We start from the raw sequence: 20002 nt of genomic DNA on the forward strand, positions 1-20002 counted from the left end.
AAACTCAGAGGTGAGGGATCTAGGTACACAGCCTGACATTTGACCACCATGTCTCCACAGTGGTGAAGAAGTCCTTCGATGTGGCACAATTAATAAATAAACGTACGGCATCCTGATCTAAGAAAATGATACCCCGCTGTACTCAGCCCTCATTAGAATGATAATCAGTCAAATACAATGTGTCATTTGGCATGCACCTGACTAGGCAGTTACAGCAGCTGGGGCAAACTTAGAGGATCCTCACAAAGAAATGCAGGGTGTAAACAACATGTCCTATGTGGATAGACTAAAAGCCCTGTCTCTTTACTCTGTGTTCTACTGAATACTAAAGGATGACCTATGCCTGACCTACAAGGTGCTCACAAATCTTGCCCAGATGGAGCTATTACTCATCTGAAATCAAACAGCTCAAGGGTCACATGATCTAGGGATCCAAACTTAATCATCAACTCAAACAAAACATGCTAGAGAGACAGATATGTGTCCTAGAGATTGCCCTTCTTTGGAACAGGCTTGCAACTGACGTTAAGCAGAGCCATTCTCTGGCCCTCTTTAAACAAAATTTGGGTCAATGAATGGGAAATCACAAATTCACACCTGGGGTAATGTCTATGTCCCTTATAGATGAGGCAGTCTGTAAGATACTCAAGGCATAGTCACAAATCCATGCCATCATCTTGCCCCCTAGGGACTATATATTGGGTAAAATTGGGTTATATTGGCTAGGCTTGTAAAGGACTCTTAAGCCATTAGCATAGTAATCTCTGGTGAACCTATGAACCTAGGACTGTGGAGCAATATTAAATGCCAGGGATACTGTATATAGCATGCACTAAAGGCACATAACAGGGTTCAGATCCTGTATCCTCCCACCTTAAACTGAAGCGATTAATCATCCATAGAACTGCTAGAGAGCAGAGGTACTTCAAATATTACTTATGTGTTTATTTTACAACCCAAAACTTAAAAGGAGGGAAAGGTTTTAAATGCTGCACTCCTGATACAGGAAGTAGCAGCATTAAACCACTAGGGTAACTAATCGGTTAGTGTAGTCAGAATTCTTTTACATTATAAAAAGTAGGAAACGCTGATATTTGGCAATATTTCAAAGAGTGCAACAGTCCATGAGTTATAAAGGCAATAGAATGAGTGTGTCTGTGTTGGGGCAGGCACCAGTGCAAAGCTGGGAGGGACACTAGATAACACCAGGAAGAATATATATGCTATCAGTGGGGCTCACTTACAAAGTTCATAGAGCTGAAGATGTAGCAGCACTATCAATTTTAGGAACTCTAAATGGAATCAAACTGTAATGTCTGCCATTATTTATTGACTGTAAGGTTGAGTGAATTATGTGTGCAGGGACAACGATTATAGGCGATATCATGGACATTCTGTCAGCTCAAGGACAGGAAAGATGTATGTGATGTCTGTGCACTTGAAAGCATGTATTTCTGTGGGAGTGTGAACAAAGGGGTACCTGTACCAACATGGTGTTGATAAGCACTAGCAGTAGTTAACAGCAATTCAGAGGCATGCAAATTAACTGATAATGAGGTCTTTCCTTATCACAGCTAACCTGTCTATGGATCACAGATCACTGCATTGTGAAACAGTTCCATACTACCAGCGTATAGGCTGTTTCTGAATCCTGGGGAATTGCTTTAATCAAATTAGTAGCTACTTGTTTATATGTTAACTTACAAAGAGCTTATTTGACGAAAATGACTTTCTGCATATGATCAGTTTTACCTACCTGTAATGGGCTAGTTACCTTGTATTTAAATGTTAACTCACTAGTGCTTATTACATAATGTATTACACATCTGAAATGTTTTTAAATTGTTCTGTATGAATCTTTGTTTTTTCCTTTGTGACATTTGATATGTAACTTTAATATGTTGGAGCTTTTCTCCTTGGGCCTCCACTGGAAACAGGCCCTTTATGGCCCAGTGGACTTCCCAGGTCATCAAACTTAATTAAATAAATAAATAATAAATTAGGGCTACTTTTTAAACAACTTTGAAATGGAATCTTATATAAGGGCTACACCACATGTACAGGTGATGCCATGGTGGGGTTCATGATGACATATGTACTGGCACAAGTGTCTTACATATACAAGACATGCCTGACTGCAGACAATAGCACACAGGTTTACCAATATAATGATATGCCACAATTTTTATTACTGATTAAGCCGCATAGTTGGTCTTGCACACATTATTGTCATAGGTGGTAACAGCTGGGGTATATATGTTTATTGCAAAATTGAATCCTGTTCTGTGCACTTTGCAAATAATATTATGTTTTTTACCTTTTTATTTTATCTTGGCACTGAAATTCTACTCAATGGTTTTATGCTTAGGCACACCCACAAATGTAAGAGTTTTTTGTAACATATTTAAATGTAATTGCAATTCTCTCACCCCTCTCTAAGATCTTAGAAAGATGTATTCATTACCAGTTCCTCTTCTATCTCCTCACCAACAACTTTCTCTCCTCAGGCAACACAGATTTTGCCCATCCCACAGCCCCACCACTGCTCTACTCAAATTCACCAATACTATAAACTCCCACAGGAATCTAGGTAAAATTGTCTCAGCTACCTTCCTAGATTTATCCAAGGTATTCGACACAGTCTCACATAATAAACTACTGTCGTGTTTCTCTATCTCAGCCTTAACAAACTCACCCTCTCTGGTTTAAAAGTTATTTAGTTAACCACCAACAATCCGTCAAATGGCATAACTCTCTACCCCCCCCACTCCCAACCTCCTTAGGTGTTCTGCAAGGATCAATTCTAGGACCCCTTCTTTTTAATATCTTCACAAACCAACTCCACTCAGCTACCTCTAAAGCCAAGATAGTCCAATACACTGATGACACAACTCATATGCTCTGCACCCAACATCCAACTTCTCCAACAAAGAGCCCAAGAAGCCTTCTCTGAAATAGAGAACTGGCTTAACAACTCACAACTCATACTAAATCCCAAGAAAACGCAACTCATGCTATTCCACTCTACTAAAATGAGCAACCTTACCTTCTCTGTACTCTCCACCAGAAAAACCCAAATCACCCCCCCGTCACTGAGGCTAAACTCCTAGGAGTTACCATTGACCAGCAACTCAAATTCACAGAGCACATGTCAACAACCATCACTAAAGTCCACAAAAAGTTAGGTTCCCCTCTATCACTGTAAAAGTTATCGAACCACTGAATCCCGAATTTCAATAGCCAGGACCCACCTCCTATCTACTCTACTTTATGCATCCCCAATTCGAGCTAATCTTTACAAAACTGACCTTAATAAACTTTCCATCTGTTACAATGAAATTGCTAGATTCACTACCAGTGCCAAATCACAACCCACCACTGCCTTTCCCTACAAACCTTGCACTGGCTTGAATTTCCGAACCTTTTAAGGTACCATCAATTCAGCCTAGCTCATCTAATTCTGTACTGTCCTGAGAAACCCACCGACCTGACTGGCATGGTGAACTTCTGCAATTAAAATAGACAACTTTGGTCCTCCAACAAAGCCTTAATCAAAACCATCACATGCAAAAACAACTCCGGGGAATCACTATTTGCCCATGAAATAGCAAAAATATGGAACAACCTTCCCCTGACCTCAGACTACAAAACTCCACACCCTCCTTCAAAAGCCTACTTAAAACATACCTCTTCACCAACCATCTATGCAACTGTAATTGACCCCCTGAAGCCTCGTCCACTTACTATTTCTACACCCCATCTGTCCTGGACAACACAAACAACACCATCTAATTATACCTATCCATGTGTGAGCAATAACCTATATATTAGTGTATGTACATGTGTGTGTGTGTGTGTGTGTGTGTGTATGCATGTGTATATGTATATATTTGTGTATATGCATGTATATATGTATGTGTATGTATGTGTGTATGTATGTGCATGCATATATATGTATTTATACTCTTACATGTATATTTGCTTGAATGTATATATGGAAAACTTAAACATGTATATACTCTTATTCAATCGTGAAATATCTTGCAATGCTCTACCGGGTTATTATCTACTCTCATTGTATATTCAGTACACTTGTATTTTCAACCAAAAGGGGGAATATCCTCTTATTGTATACTAACGGCTGTAAAGTCTACAATCTGTATGCTACTACTCTGTAATGCCTTTTGTAAATTCTTCTTCTCTCTTTAAACTTATGGAGTTTTTCTCCCCCAGACTCCTCTGAAAATAGACACTTGTTGTCCAGTCGGACTATCCTGGCAAATGAATGTTAAATAAAAATAAATAAATATTATAGGTACTTTAATATAATTCCACCCCTTTCATTATCTTTTATTCACATTTAATTACGTAAGTTGTAATTAAGATATCCCTGAGTTTTCTAAATCCTGCCAATAGGCACATTTGCAAAGTGTGTAATTTTGTTTCTTTGTAGACCAAAGAAAAGAAACACATCAGAATATTAAAATCAAATGCATCTCTTTGATTCCTATTAGCTGAGCTAAAACAAGATTTATTTTTCCTGATTATTTTACTTTGAAATTATTCACACAGATTCTGTAAAATATGAGGCATGCATTTTTTTATTATTTTGATTTATCTTTAAGAAAGAAATACACAGCAAAGCATTATATAAAATAACTATTTGTTTTGTAGATAATTATATACAGCGCAATTACTGTTTTGTTGTCATAATTCATCAGTTTTGCTTATTTTCACATTCATTAAATCTATACACATGCAAAAAAAAAATCTCAGCCTATGATAGTGAGGAAAAGAGAACATTTCAGACAGCAGTTGCAGAACCTACTAGATAAAGCAGGACAACATGAATTGCTGTTTATGGGTGACTTGAATGCACATATCGGGACAGAGAGAACAGGATATGAGGACAGGACTGCCTGGGTTCACATGTGTGGGGCAACAGGAATAAACAAGGGGAAGCCATTCTACACTTCTGTCTGGCAAATGGCAGTAAAGAGAGATAGTCACAAGATCACATACAAGAGTAGCAAACATGTTGACTTCCTCCTACTAAGGAAGTATGATTGTAAAGTCAGTGAAGCACTTGGCCCATAGCATAAACCACCAATCAGCTGCAAGCAGTGGGTCAGAGAAGGCTCTAAGGTCACCAGGCTCTAAGGTTACCAGGCTGAAGACCTGGAAGTTGACTGGAGATAAAGTACAACAGTTCAAGGAATTACTCTAGCTGGAGTTGAACAAAAATGGCAGCACCTATGTTTTAGAACTACAGAAAAGACATGTGGCCATGGAAATAAGGTAGATAATGGTGGAAGTCCAAAAAGTCATCAAAACAAAGAAATAGTCCAGGAAGACGTGGAGATGGAAAAGACTGACCAGGCTAGGAAGGACTACCACTAAGAAAAGTTGCAATAGCAAGCATCGGGGGCAGTCTACCAACCTCTGGAAAGTGACTCAGTAAATGGCACAAAGAAACTGTATCAGGTTGCAAGGCAAAGACAGAAAGATAAAGAAGATAGTCAGACATGGATGCCAGCAACAACCTGCTCACCAGTCCACAGGACATCAAAGGCAGATGGAAGAATATTTCCAGCAGCATCTGAATGAAGAAACCCACAGATGTGGTACTACACCAGAAACAGCCTGCAAGGAAGAAGAAGAGGAGCCCACCCTAGAAGAAGTAAGAACAGCACTAAGGAAAATGAAGTAAGGGAAAGCAGGCTCAGATGAGGTCACAGCAGATACGATAAAGATGCTTGGTGAGATAGGGGAGAAATGGCTTCTGAGGGTACTAATACCAGTGTGAAGGGAAAGGCGTATCCCAGATGACTAGAGAAAAACAATACTAGTGCCAGTGTGCAAGAACAAAGAGGGCATCCACAACTGTACAGAGGCATCAAAGTCCTATCACATTGCATGAAAGTTCTGGAGAGGGTGATAAACAGATACGCAGAGTAGTAGAATGTAAAATGAGAAGTAAGCAGTTTGGATTCTGATCAGGATGCAGCACAGTTGACCCGATGTTTGCAGTGAGACAGATACTTGAGAAGAAGCTAGAGATGAGGAGAGAGTCCAACTGGGCACTCCTAGACTTGGAGAAAGCATATGGAAAGCTCCCAAGAAAGCTGATCTGGGCAGTACTGTGGTGGTTTGAAGTCCCAGACACATTGGTAGAATTAGTGCAGGCTATGTACAAGGACTCAATGACTCAAGTATGAACAGTGTTTGGCCTCACAGAGGGGTTCCCAGTAGGAGTCGGTGTACACCAGGGTTCAGCTCTGAGCCCACTTCTGTTTATACTGGTGATAGACTACGTTAGCAAACAGATTGGAGGGAAAAGATCAACAAAGTTGCTGTATGCAGATGGTGCGGCATTGCAGGCAGACTCTGAGCTAGAACTTCAGCAAAGGATAGGAGAATGGAATGCAAAACTGAAAGCACATGGGATGAAACTAAGAACAGATACAGTGGTAATGGCAGCAAATTGGGGAAATCAGAAGAAGCTGAGAATAGAGATAGAAGGGAAGGGTGGTTGAGGAGAAGGGAAGTCTGAATGAAGAGGTCAGAGCTAAAATCAGAGGGGCTGCAGCCAACTGGCTTAGTGTCAGGTGTAGTCTATGACAAAAGAATGTCAAAGAAGCTGAAAAGTAAGGTGTAGAAGACAGTGGTGTGACCAGTACTACTGTATGGTACAGAAACCTGGGCAGTAAAGGCAGAACAGCTGTTAGAGATGTTGGAAATTAAGTGACTGAGAAGGGTAGTAGGATGCACACTGTGTGATAGATGAAGAAATGACATAAGAGCAGAAGTCAAAGTAGCTCAAATTGCAGAAAAGATCAAAGAGAACATATTATGTTGGTTTGGACACATGCAGAAAAGCAGAAGACAATCTTGTGAGGAAAATTTGGGACAGAGAAGAAGGTAAGAGGAAGCTAGGATATCCAGCAGGTGGATGGATTGTGTGAAAGAAGATATGTGATAGTCTGCCATGAGTGTTGAAGAAAGCAGGAGTTTGGCACTAAATCGAGAGAGTTGGCAACAGTTAACACTATACCTTGACCCCATGTAGAAAAATGGGAAAAAGGGGGCTGATGATGATGATGATGATGTTAGAGTTAGGCAGTGGACATTATCATATAGACAGCCTTATCACTGGTTTGTGCTGTCACTACCATATTGGCAGTGCAATTGTTTTATTTTTATTTTAGGCTTAACTCCTGCCCAGGATATGTTCTAAGATGACCTGCAGCACTGCAGGAACTACAATGCTCTCTTCAATGCAAGTGCATACTTCCATGCAATAATGATCAAAGTTACCACAGAAACAGATTGAGGAAAGAACGTCTGCCCAAGGACTGACCCTTGTAGCACTACCTCTTTTTCACGTGATACTAGCATTGGATGTTTCTGGACAATTCCCCTCCATCCATGCAAGAGCACATGCATTTTCCCCTATCAGCACCTTCAGACATTTAAAATGCTAATTGATCTTGGGCTGCCTATGCCATAGTTTGGGCTTTATTTCACTACACCACTGCATCTGGTTATTATATATATTTTTTATCCAGTTTTCACAACATATAAATGTCACTTTGGATTCTTAAGCTACCATTTCATGTTGAATGGGTACACTATGATCAATTGCATCTCATATAATCAAGATATGATTACTCACAGACAGAAATATTTAACTGTCCCAACACTGTGAACTCAATACAGTGACTCTCTATGTGTCACACAAAAAGAAAAACCATACCCTTCCAATAACAGCAAGTCCCCACATTCCCTTCTTATGGGCCAACTATGACGTAGCACAAACTTAGAGGAAATGGAAACAACAGAAAATAAACATAAACTTTACCTTTCAAATGTTTTGTGTATCCTATTAACCACAAACAACTGTACAACATGTGACCTAATCAGTGCCAATGAGATGAAACATCAGCTCTGGGAAAAACAATCTTTCTGTTTCAATGTTTTAACACTAGATATATTCTGACATAGCAAAGAATAGGTATCCCATGTTTGTTAAACAACCAAATATTACTTTATAACCATTTCCTTTTTCCTTTTACAGCTGTAATTTTATTTAACAGCTGTGCGTCTGTTAATTCAAGCATGTTTATTTAGAAATATTAATTTAATATATTGAGGGTAGGTTTCACTTTTCATATTTTTAAGAAATTGTCAGTTTCTTTCTTTCTTTGTGCCATAGAAAGGAGATAAAGTTTAAATGTGTGCAGATCTAAAATAAAGCTATGATACTGAATGATGCCCATTTTAATGAAATTAACTGATTTTGTTATGCAAATATCAAGACCCATTGATGTACAAAGGATGTTGATATACTTTTAGAAAGGATGGTGATATATTTTTGATGACATAAGCAGGGTAATAATAACTGAGTGAATCTGATTTATTCAGATCAAAGAGTTAGTAATTTCCATTCACAATACTCTTTCTGGTAATACCTGCTATTCTAAGTGATTCTGTTACTCAAAGATTATTGTTCTGATGCTGGCTAGTAGTAGGGAATGGGACAAGGTCAGAATCCTATTATTAAACCCATCAAGTTGCATTCAACTCCTAGAGTGACCATAAAGGACCATTGTTATCCACAGAGTTTAGTAGACAAGTAGGAAACAGAAAAGGATTACTAGACCTTTCTTCTGTAACAGTCAAAGAAACCTGTAGCTATTTAGAGCCAACATGCTGCTGCCACATCACTGGGATGTGTATGAAACCAGAGTACTAGTGGAAACCCAAACAAACACAATGATGACAAGCAGACTGCACACAGAAGGTTCCCCAGAAGAGAACTAAACTGAAAAACCTGTCCCTGTGAAATGACTATACAACTCACTATGCCACTGTACCACCCTCTTTTGTTTTACTTTGTGTTATATTTTATCTTTTGTTTATTTAGTTTTATTTTAAATAGTTTTTAATATTTGCTGCTTCAGCAACCTAGCAATCCATTATTTTGATTTAAATTAAAGGAAAGGTACAGAAAATTTTAGATGAATAGAGGGATACATACATACTTATAAAGAGACACAAAGATACATTAATATGTACATGTATGCAAAGATTGAAAGAGTAACCAAGAAGAAAAAAAGCTGAACATTTTCATTTTATGAGTTTGTATTGATTTGAGATTTGATTTTGTTTTCTTTCTCTCTTTCTACAAAATTGCAGGTCATTTTTAATGTAGTGTCAGTTTTTTTTTAAGACGTTTCTGTCATGAAGTGTAAACTTCTTTGTTATCCTGATGGTCTCTCACAGACATTGATGCCTAGTAAAAGATATTAAGCAAATGGATGTTATGGGTCTGCTTACTGATAATGTCATTGAGGCTTCCTAACAGATACTAATTTGCATAAATTGCTACATCTTTTGGAAATGATACTTGCAGAGTTTTGTGATAAACATTCTTTTTGAGGTTTTCAATCAATAAACAATTAGTCACAATAGATTCCCTGAGAATTTTTAAAGATCTGTATACTCACTCTCACCTGCTTTAACAGTTCATGCAGGAGACACATAGTGATCAGGACATGAAATTGTACTGCATGTTTTATTCAAGCTGCCGAAATGTAAAATTCATTGCAAATTCTTAACCCTATAAGTGGAAATTGTACTCAGCATGATACACTAATGTTTGCTTTAAACTGTTAATCTCCTTGATTTAATTTTTACAAAGTTCCATTTCAAGTACAGCATTTCAGTCATATATTTTATTTATTGCTTTTCCACCTAAGTTCACATAACACTTATACATTTTATTTAGGAGCTCATGCTTCTGTTCCCGAGTAATTAAAGTGAAGTATTAGGGAAATAATGTGGTGTGTAAGTCAACAAGAATGAATGAATGATATGGATGTAAGTTTGTTATGTTGTATGTCTTGCTCTGTATAAGTGAATGTGTGCATGAACTTTATTGTTTAATGTTATTTTGGTCGTTTTTGCATATGCATGTGCAGTGGTGGCTTGTGCTATTGGACTGCAGGACTGCAGGCCCCCCCAAGCTGTACAAGAAACAAAAAACAAAATAAAAAAATGTTAACAAGTCTCAGAACTCACACATGCATGCTCGGAACTCGAATACGGACTGCTGTTTAACTATCCGTATTCGGAAAGAAGGCATCGGTCCACAGATGCCCCAGAAGTCTATGCAGGTTACAACTGCATAGACTGGAAGGGGATCAGACTGCAAGGTCTGCAGTCTGTGAGTGCTTGAATGGGACTAGAGGCAGTGCAGGCATGTGTGCTCAGCATTCCCTGGGAAACAGGAGCTGCTTTGAATGTGGGACTCTGAGCGAGTTTTTTTTTTTGCATGGGAAAACAGGACTTTGAGCTGCTGCTTGCTTTTGCATGGGGAAACAGAACTTTGAGCTGCTGCTTGCAGACATTGCTTTGAATGGAGTCAGATTTGTAGTAACAGGACTTTGCACTCAGGTACTGGCTTTTGGTGTGTGTGTGTGTGTGTGTGTGTGTGTGTGTGTGTGTGTGTGTGTGTGTGTGTGTGTGTGTGTGTGTGTGTGTGTGTGTGTGCGTGTGTGCGTGTGTGTGTGTGTGTGTGTGTGTGTGTGTGTGTGTGTGTGTTTAATGTCCAGGCTCAAACCCTGAACTTTGGGTGCAGGTAGCAACAGCCCAAATTCCCTATCCATCACCACTTGTGAAAAGTGTTCAGATTTTTGCCTCATATTTTGTTCTGTTCTGTTTCACATAAAATGTGTAGTTTTCTGGATTTTGAATTTACTAAATAAAAACAGACATTTGAATTTCAGACTTCATATTCTTCAGAAAGTATGTGGTAACACAAAACATTTTATTCTAGCAATTTTCCAAGTTTATAAGATCAATATTTGAAATTTGTCCCTATTTTGGGGGCTGTATTCCCCCATTATTGGCTTTGTCCAGGTGTTTTGTGCTAAGAGGTTGAGAGCTATGGTGAGAACGGAATTCACTGAATACGTTTGGGGGCTGTATTCCCCCATTATTGGCTTTGTCCATGTGTTTTGTGCTAAGAGGTTGAGAGCTATGATGAGAACTGAAGTCACTAAATGATAGCCATTTAAGTTTCAGTCTTCCTGTCTTTCAAGAAACAGCTGATTTGGCATAGTGGTATGTTGCTCGGACTGTAGTCCACAGGGTGCTGGGCTCAAGATTTGGCAATGAAATGCATGGTGGTAGCACAGTGTTTTATTCTAGCTTATACAAGCAATGTTTAAATGTGTCCCTGGTTTTTAGGCCCCCTCCCAATAAATGTTGCCTTTTTCCAGATTTCTTGTGCTCATGTGTTAGAAAGTCGAGAGATACAGTTGAGTGTCGAGTGGATTTTACAAGAAGCTAAGAGCTTCAGGAGAAGAGAGGTTTAGTGCTGCTTATACTGAGTCTGCTTGTATTGTTAATAGCACAACAGGTAGTTTACGTACTTCCAATACAGAAGACAGTGGGTTCTACTCCCACATTATGTAGATGCATTGCTGATACTGTACTGTACTTTTAAAGGCAGTGGATGCTGCAGTCCTGAGATTGTCCTCTTTGGCAGAAATACCTAGTAACTATGAATCTATTCTCAGTTTGCCATCCATAATGCAACATGGGCAGTTTATTTCTCAAGGGCAATAGGCACTTTGTTTGTAGATGAAACAATGAAATATAAAGTTGTTTGCTAGCAGTAACCTCATTAGTTATAGATCTCCTTAATGTGGAATTATTTAGATGACTTTTATTTCTGCAGAGATTGTGCATATTTACTAATACTGGGGTGGATTGTAGAAGTTTGAGTAGACTTTTATGATGGAAATGTTCTGAATTGGGCAGTTTTGTCATTATTGGTGCATGCATTTTATTTTATTGTTTATTGGAAACATGTTCAAAAATATAAATTTAAAATGCTGTCCAACAACTATACTGTATTATACAAGGAATATAATGTAATACAATCAGGAAGGTGTATCAAAGAACACATGTGTGTTTCATGTGCAAGGGGCCTATGATTTCCAAAAAAAGCCCAAAATTAATTTTTATTTGCTACTGGTCAGATGTATTTTCTTTGACTGTGGGTTTCAATACTGTTTCAATTAATGTGAGTTTCAAGGGCAAAGAAGTTTTAATGGTTTCATTGTGAGACTGCATTGCTTTGTTTAGTAGATGTCTATTAGTGTTTGTGCTGTAAAATGTAAAATAAAACTTTTAAATGATATCCAAATCATCGTAGAAGTAAAGGAGTATCGACCTTACAGTGTTTAAGGTAAATAGGGTGAAATAGCTATGTAATGGGACATTGGAATGGCTGTAGGGAGGAGGTCCCATTCAGCCATGATTTTGGAAGGGGGGAGGCAAACTCAAAGACAGCTCCGGCTGAACTATACCTCTCAACTCTCGAGATTTTTGCAGAATGAATACATTTTTGCTTCTTATTTTTGGTTTGTTCCTCATAAAATTTGTGGTTTTCTGGCAAATCATTTAGGAATGAAGTCACTAAATAATGACAGACATTGAGTTTTGACTTCATACCCTTCAGAAAAATGCATGCTAAAGCAAGACCTGTTATTCTATCAACTGTCTAAGTTTATACAAGAGCAATTTTTAGTACTGTCTGTATGTTCCCCCAATATATTTGGTCTTGTCCAGATTTCCTGCATTAAGAGGTTGAGAGGTATGTGCAAATAAATATATAATTAGGTATATCAAAACCTCTCAACTGTCCCCAACTTTGGCTCAAAATGTTGCTCTCCCCTAATAATCCCTCTGCAAGATGGCAATTTTGGAAGAAAACGTGGAGGGTTTAAAATTAATAAATAATTGTAATGATGTTATACATTACTTTTATTTCAGAAATGCATGCAGATTCTCTTATTTTGTCAGCTCCTCAACTTAACAGTATTAATATTAAAAAAAAAGTGTCCCTTCTTTGACAGGTTCCCAGATGTATTGTGTGGCTATTTTATATTTTTGCATCACATTTTTGGTCTATTTTTCATAAAGTTGTGGTTTTCTGGAAAATGTATGTCAAATCATTAAAGACTGAAGTTAGAAAATAATGACAGACGAGTTTCAGATTTCATACCCTTCGGAAAATGTATACTAATACAAGACCTACTATTCTATTATCATTCTAAGTTTGTAAGAGCAATATTTAAAAATTGTCCTTATTTTTAGGGCTTTGTCCCACTTCTGTTTATGGCTTTGTCCAGATTTCTTGCTCTGAGGTTGAGAGGTATGACAAATGTGCCAGGGCCATCAACATCAGCCGGAGACATTTCAAATTCTGACATACTTGTTGCACCACACTCCCCCATGTAGTGTCTCTGGATGTGTCCAAGCAAGGCAAGGAGCAGTTATGCAGTGTAGGTGTGCAGAGTATCCCCCCATCCAAGGTAGACACAAGTACTACAGTGGCTTTTCATCTGTCCTTGATTTTACATAATGTTCTGGTTTTCTCTCATATTTTTATAGTGTTGATTTATGCTTCTTATTCTTCAGAAAATGCATGTTGTTGCAGTGCCTGTTGCTCTGTGTTTAAGGAGCAATGATTTAATGGCCATCAGGTAAGCTTTTCTAAGATTGTAAGATGCAAGTCCTTTTTGTTGTTGCAATGCAGAGAATATTTACATAACTTGATAACGTATAAGCCTTAGGTATTGAAATGCATATGAAAATATTTGTAATACAGGACAGGATTACAACATTTTCAGAAGCTCAATACATTTGTTGGAGACTTGCAGAAATCTTTGTAGGCTTTACCAGTAAACTAAACAGAATGCCAATCTATCGTGTGTGGTCCATAACCTGTGCAGTAATCCTTTAAACAATTTATCTTGAGCTTGTCTCTTGTTTGCTGTTCATTTTTTACTTGAATCATGTTTTCCCCATGAAAAAAGTAGATAGTTGTTGTCAGGCAGCATTTCTTTTATAGATAAGAAACATTTTTAAAAGTGAGGGTATCACAGAGATTTCTACTTTCACCATGTTACTTGGTACTTTTATAAAGCTGAATATAAATTATAATTAGAACTGCAGTGCAAGAAGAAGTGGTTTGAGTTGAGTGCTGCTTGTTTTTCTATACTTGATTTTGTCTGGCATTCCAATAACGTATCTAAGAAGTAATTTATTTTTTTCATGCCTCACAACCTTTTTGTTTCCATCTAGATATTAAATAAGCTGTCATGTAGCCAATGCATTGAAATATTATTTTTCTTCTACACTTCATTTTGTCTTGATTGAAATTTCATAATGATGGTTTGGCACCCAGGGCAGCATATCTAATTAAAGTCCTAGTTTTTGTGGTTTTGAGCATAGCTCTGCCTCTTTCTAGTTGGTCACACCCCTTCCCATTGGCCCCACCCATTTAACTATCTCCTGCAACTCCCCTTTGATTTGAAGTCACCAGCCACCACTGTGCATGTGTGAACAAAGGAAGAGTAACTATCAGTTCAGTATTATAAATTGCATCAGGTTTACACTGAAATTAATTCTCTATTTCACTTGGCAGCCTAGGATGTAAACTCCCCAGATTCCATGAGATTTTTATGTTAGTATGGTACATACTGCAGTAATTTTATATCACTTATATGTGTAGTGGTCACATGACTGTCTCAACATGAGATTGAGCAGGATAGCTGGATGTGGCCAAAATGCTGCTCCTTCTATCTACAGGACTTTTTCATACTTGAATAACTAAGCAGAAGATGAACAAAAACACTGCATTTGAATAACTAAATATTTTCCTGTAATAGCTATAAGGGAGTTGAGAAGAAAAGACTGCAATAGTGTGAAAACATTGGCCTCCAATCTTCTGGGCAGAAAAGGAGAAAAAAAAAACAAAGCTCAAGTAGGTTACATGGAAAAGTCAGGTGCAGCACTTTGATCATATATCTAATGCTCACTTGAAAACAGGAATTATGCGTGGATTCATGCAATATAAGGAGGGACTCAGCAGAATATAAGAATGAGAGTAGATGAGTAAAATGCAAGGCATAAGGCATATGACTGGGTAAGGAAGGGACTGAAGTCATGCAGTGATATTATTTATATAACATTTGTTTACTGGGAAAATCCAACTGGGACAGAGTCCATTTTCAGTGGAGGCCCAGGAAGAAATGCTAGCACTGCAGAAATTAAAACCAAAGTAACTAAGCAGTGACAGCATAAGGGAAATTAGTATTACAGAATGGATTACTGCAGAGTGAAGGAGACAAAGGGGAAGTCCATCCATTCTATTAGAGATAATATTTTATCCTTATAGATCCTTTTCTCAGTACTTTGTGAACTGTTGTTATTATAGTAGTTGCTACTACTGGAGTGGGAATGTTACCAAAAAAAAGAATGTTAGAGACAAGATTCGTTGTATTCCTGTAATGGTTGAATAAATAGAATCTGAGAAAGGAAAGAAGACATTTTTGTTTTCATTCGCAGTAGTATTGTACTGTTTAAGATAGCAGCAGTAGATGGATGGCTTGAGAAAGTATGTTAGTGAAATAATCAGACAGTCATTGCTTCTAAGTTTTTACATTACATTGAAGAAAAGGTTAATCTAATCATTCAGTGGGATTCAGAAAGACTTACCATGCTATCAGGAAAACTAATCAGAAATGGGCATGTTATACAAATCAAAGTATGTTATCCACACATTTATTCTAACATCTGTATTATATGCCTCTCCCACTATAAGAAACCTCCAAAAGACTCAAACCAATAAATTAGAACTCTTACAATACCTTTGCTGGTCTTCCAGTTAATGTGCCACAAGTGTCTCACCATTATCAAGTACTACAGAAAATGAACCAGTTTGAACTGCAAAACAAAATAACATTATACCCACTGCCCTAAACAAACCAGTACATTCCCAGCTTTCACAAGTATGGTACAAAGATACAACCCAGCAAGATCATAATAATGCAATAACCAAAACTAAAACCAAATATACACCACTGAATCACATGAGAGATGTTGAGATTCACTGTATTCTGTTGTTTTAGCTACGATATGGAATACCGGCTTATCTGGCATCAGAAATTAAAACAACAGCTACAAAATTAATATTTGGGTTAAAATGATATCTATGAAAAAAACTTAGCTTAAACATAAGCTAGTACACACCTTAGTATAGCTGCATATTATCTCATGTCTCACCACTGATACACCTTTGCATTATCAGGCAGTTCATACCTATTGACTACAGACTTATTACCCTCCTCAACTTGGCTAACTCACTCCACTCTATTTTTTTAATGTATCTTCACCATAAGTAGGCTTACACAAAACTTCAATGTCTTAAGATTTCTTGTCCTTCAAAGTTCACTCACCTACCTCTGAGCATTAACATCTCCACCCAAAGCATGTCAACCTTTACACGCAAAATAAAAACTTATGAAATTTACATTATGTTCTACTTTCATTTTTAACACATCTGTACTATTCAATCAATGTTATTTTTGTCAATAAAACATGTTATTCTAATGCAACTTCTATTTTATCCCACTATGATTAACCACAATATTGCTAAAACTTAGATTGTTAATTTCACTATGTTTTGTTTTTTACATTTGATTTTGTATTTTTTACTTTGTATATTTTATTCATATTTTTAAACAACTAACTGATTTTTTTTTTTTTTTTTTTTTTTTTTTTTTTGCTTTGGGCATTCTATTTTACATTTAGAGCTTTCCTCCATAGAAATCCATTGAAAACAGACTATGCTTCTCTCAGAAGGACAAATGGCAATAAACAAATAAAAAAACAGAAAATAAAATAACATTGAATACAATATATATATATATATATATATATATATATATATATATATATATATATAAAATGAACATATGATAGTGACAAGGGTGGTTGTAGTTTTAAAAATGGTGCCTGCCATAGGTAATATTTATTAAATTTGGGATTGTCTTAAGGTAATAAACAGGGGAAGGGGGAGGGGAGAACAAGGGTGTGAGCATGCAATTCTTTGTACTGCTGCTAATGAGCCAAAGCAAAGACAAGTTTGTGTTTAAGAAACAATCACAATTGACCAAGGACTGCTCTGAAACTGTAAGTCATTTCTTAACCATTTCTCAGGTTCATATGTGTATACATATTGAATAAAATTCCCTGTTTATTACCTTAAGACAATCCCAAAGTTAATAAATATTACCTGTGGCAGGCACCATTTTTAAAACTACATCCACCCTTGTCACTATCCTATGTTCATTTATCAGTTAACTCTGTTACCTGATTGTTTCCAGCCCCCTCATAAAAGCAACTAACAGGGTCTTTACCCGCTTCGCTCCCCACACTGCCCCCTATTCCCTACCGCCCCCAGTGGTCCCACCTTTATTACACTCACAAACCCCTCTAATCTTTCCAATAGCCGGCCACAGAGCTAACCCAACACTACCTCTCCATCTTCCCACTACTGTCACACCTCCTCAACTAACATGTACAAGCATAACTTACCTATGCTCTCTGCATGCACTCTCCTTGCATATCTTACATCCTACCAAAGCTCCATTATTCCCCCACTCAACCACTACCACTGTACTACTACTCACACCACCACTCATATCTCACCCTCACTCAGCTCCCCTCCCACCAACACAAAAACCATCCCTATGCACCCCCCCACATATTCTACCAACTATATTACTCAAACATAAAGCATCCCTACAACTTAACATAGTAACCCTCCCACTATACCTATTACCCACAGAGCACAATCATAAAGTTTCCCTTATAAACAAACACATTCAAAAACTGAGAACACTAATAACATCATGCATATCAAAACTAGCCCTAAGTGGAGTCATCCACCCCATCCCTGGCCCTACCATCTCCAACACCAATCCTCATAATCAGACTAGAAACCACAACTTCTCCCATATTACAGCCAATAAAAAGCCAAGTGACTTCCTTCTACTAAGAAGTTGTTGTTGTATTGAGGACCATTGGTCAGTTAGTTCCTGGTCAGCAACCCCAACATGGGGTTGGATACGTATTCTCAAACCTACCACTACCTATGCCAGGAATACTGACCATTTAATACAGATTATACACAGGCATTGGAATATATTGCAATGTGACCATGAACTAGCAAATATGTTACCTGACAGATGTCTATTTTCATTTCGTAAAGGGAGAAACCATGGTTCCTGTTTTAATCATTACAAACATGGTGCTATGGATCGACAACCACAATATTTGCAGACTACCTTGACATGTGATCCATTGACAGGTTGCTTTCCATGTGGCCATTGCACCAATTGTGATAAAGTGAACAAATCTAAACAGTTTTCTTGCAGAAATTGTTCATTGGTTTATGATTTAGATTTTTTCGCTAACTGTAGTACTGACTGGGTGGTGTATTTGGCCACATGTCAGTGTGGCTCATTTTATGTTGGTCAAACCTCTCGTCCATTCAGAATTAGAATTTCTGAGCACATCAGTAATATCAAAAACAAGAAGGCTAATAATGCACTTTATAAACATTATCTGGTCCATAAAACTGCCAAGTTTTCGTTTATGATTATTGACAAAATACAGGGTAATAGATCTAATAAGACAGGGTGGCATTCTATTTTAAATATCAAATAGAAAAAATGGATTGTGAAACTGGGTGGATTATTTCCCCCTGGTTTGAATGAATATTTTTAGACTCAACCAATGAGATTTCAGATGGGTGTACTTAAGGCTCAACAATTGATGTTTTTTCTTTACACTGATGAAGGCTGTGATTTGATCTGGCCGAAACCGGTCTGATTCTTTTGTTGTTTTTTTATGGTTTATTACCAATAAATTTGTTTCAGGTCACTGTATGCTGGCTCTCTTCTTTTTTGTTTCAACAGTTTTTGTTTTGAGCCGTACATTTGCCTACCGAGCAGGAGTTCCTGTTTTGCAGTTTTCCTTCTACTAAGCCTAAATATTAGAAGTATATCCAACAAAGTCCATGAACTCCATGCCACCATAGACTTGTACTCCCCAGATATCATCATCCTAACAGAAACTTGGCTAAAACCCTCACATTACCAGTGAGCAAATACTCCCTACAGGTTATGGCATACTAAGAGTAGACCGGCTAAACAAGAAAGGAGGCGGTGTAGCTATAATATTTAAGCAGCATCTAAATATCCAGATCTTAAAATCATCAGCTCCACAAATAGGCAGTGAAGAAATAATATATACCAATCTCAAAATAAACCAAAACAAAACCATCAACATAATTGGATGCTACTTCCCACCTGGCCAAAACATCCCTCCACTAGAAAACCTCCTCAGCTGGTCTACCCACCATCTCCCCCAAGAAACTATAATTTTAGGTGATTTCAATATTGACTGGCAATCCTGTTCTGGCAACCATCCAACCCATCATGTATACCTTCATGTCTTCTCCGAACTAGTCCAGTCGCCAACCAGGATAAATAAAAACTCCAGCAAGCACACTACCCTGGATTGGATACTAGTCAATAAGAGCCCCCAGTCATATATAACAGGCTGCTTATCAAATAGCCTCAGCGATCACTCCCCAACATTCCTACTCAAAAAAATACCTATACCAAGCTAAACCTGTCATCTACCGTCAAATACATAAAAAACTAAACTTTAACCCACTCACATTCATCTCATCCCTCAAAGAATGTAACTGACATCTTCTAAAGTACCTCATTCTTGATGACACAGTTGAATTTTTTAATACTACTTTCCTGAGCATCCTTAATTACCATGCCCCCATAAGACTTTCCAGAACCAAAGCACAACCCTCCCCATGGCTAGAAAAAACCACTAAGTCAGAAATGAAAAACAGGGATAAAGTCTGGGAGCACTGGGGAAAAACCAAAACCCCTCAACTAGACAGAAATTCCTAGAACTACGCAATAGAGTCAAAAAGCTAATAAAACAGGATAAATTCCAATACTACCAGTCTGCCCTAGACTCCTCCCAACACAGACCCAAACAATTCTGGTCCTCCATAAAATCCATCCTCCACCCAGGTAAAGTCAGTACCCCT

The sequence above is a fragment of the Protopterus annectens genome, chromosome 1.part0, assembly GCF_019279795.1.
Source record: "Protopterus annectens isolate FY-2018-M chromosome 1.part0, PAN1.0, whole genome shotgun sequence".
Taxonomy (NCBI): domain Eukaryota; kingdom Metazoa; phylum Chordata; order Ceratodontiformes; family Protopteridae; genus Protopterus; species Protopterus annectens.